The sequence below is a fragment of the Nomascus leucogenys genome, chromosome 4 (genome assembly GCF_006542625.1).
Source record: "Nomascus leucogenys isolate Asia chromosome 4, Asia_NLE_v1, whole genome shotgun sequence".
Taxonomy (NCBI): Eukaryota; Metazoa; Chordata; class Mammalia; order Primates; family Hylobatidae; genus Nomascus; species Nomascus leucogenys.
In genome coordinates, this window is record NC_044384.1 from 89,809,184 (window position 1) to 89,811,086 (window position 1,903).

The window sequence follows — 1,903 nt, forward strand, 5'->3', positions numbered from 1 at the left end:
GAGGGAGAAGTCCTGTGGGGAGGCCTGCATCGCACACATCAAATGCTGAGAACCGTTTCATGTTCACGCTACATATTTACTGTCTCCTATGAATAAAACTCCAGACGGAGTTTCAGAGAACACCAGTGCAAATGGACCTGTGTTAGGTAATATGCCACCTTTCTTCATGTGACCCATCATGCACCAGCTCTTGTGAGGTTTTTTTTTTTTTTTTTTTGAGATAGAGTTTTACTCTTGTTGCCCAGGCTGGAGTGCAATGACGCAATCTTGGCTCACTGCAACCTCTGCCTCTTGGGTTCAAGTGATTCTTCTGCCTCAGCCTCCCGAGTCACTAGGATTACAGGTGCATGCCACCACACCCGGCTAATTTTTTGTTATTTTTAGTAGAGACGGGGTTTCACCATGTTGGCCAGGCTGGTCTTGAACTCCTGACCTCAGGTGATCCACCCACCTTGGCCTCCCAAAGTGCTGGGATTACAGGCATGAGCCACCGTGCCCAGTCGTGAATTTTTTTTTTTTTTGAGACGTCTCACTCTGTCACCCAGGCTGGAGTGCAGTGGCGCGATCTCGGCTCACTGCAAGCTCGCCTCCCGGGTTCACGCCATTCTCCTGCCTCAGCCTCCTGAGTAGCTGGGACTACATGCGCCCGCCACCACGCCCGGCTAATTTTTTGTATTTTTTAGTAGAGACGGGGTTTCACCATGTTAGCCAGGATGGTCTCGATCTCCCGACCTTGTGATCCGCCCGCCTCAGCCTCCCAAAGTGCTGGGATTACAGGCGTGAGCCACCGCGCCCGGCCACCGGTCGTGAATATTTTAAATAGGTCTTGCCAATCGACCTCAAAAGAAGACAACGGAGTGCAATTTTTCACTCCTGATGAAGGGCGGTCGACAAGCACAACTCTCTGCCTTATACTACGTGGTTCTCATCTTCAAATAGACCAAAATGTGCTCATTAAACAAAAGCAACGTAACTTAGAAATGGGGGTATTACAGAAACTGTAAGTCTTGAGGGAGTTGAATCACCAATTCTCTAACACCCTATTTTCATTTTTAAGTTTTTTGTTATAATCAAAGTCATACATGCACATCATTTAAAGTAAAAACAAGCCGGGTGCAGTGGCTTACGCCTATCATCCCAGCACTTTGGGAGGCTGAGGCAGGTGGACTGCCTGAGGTCAGGAGGTCCAGACCAGCCTGGCCAATGTAGTGAAACCTCATCTCTACTAAAAATACAACAAATTAGCTGGGCGTGGTGGTGGGCGCCTGTAATCCCAGCTACTAGGGAGGCGGAGGCAGGAGAATCGCTTGAACCCAAGAGGCAGAGGTTGCAGTGAGCTGAAATCGCGCCATTGCACTCCAGTCTGGGCAACAAGAGCAGAACTCTGTCTCAAAAATAAATAAATTAAAGAATAAAACCAGCAGCCCTTGCCCTTGCCCTTCCTCTCTTTCTCCCCGCTCCCTAGACCATGGGGAATGGATTTGGCTATTCCTTCTATTTGCTTTCTTACTCTCAAATGATATGCGCTCAGCGTGGCGTCCTGCTTCCTCCATTTTGGGCCCTGCCTTGTGGCTGATAAGAATTTGAGCACCTGGCCATCAGAGAAATGCAAATCAAAACCACAGTGAGATACCATCTCACACCAGTTAGAATGGCCATCATTAAAAAATCAGGAAACAACAGGTGCTGGAGAGGATGTGGAGAAATAGGAACACTTTTACACTGTTGCTGGGACTGTAAACTAGTTCAACCATTGTGGAAGTCAGTGTGGCGATTCCTCAGGGATCTCGAACTAGAAATACCATTTGACCCAGCCATCCCACTACTGGGTATATACCCTAAGGACTATAAATCATGCTGCTATAAAGACACATGCACACGTATGTTTATTGCGGCACTATTC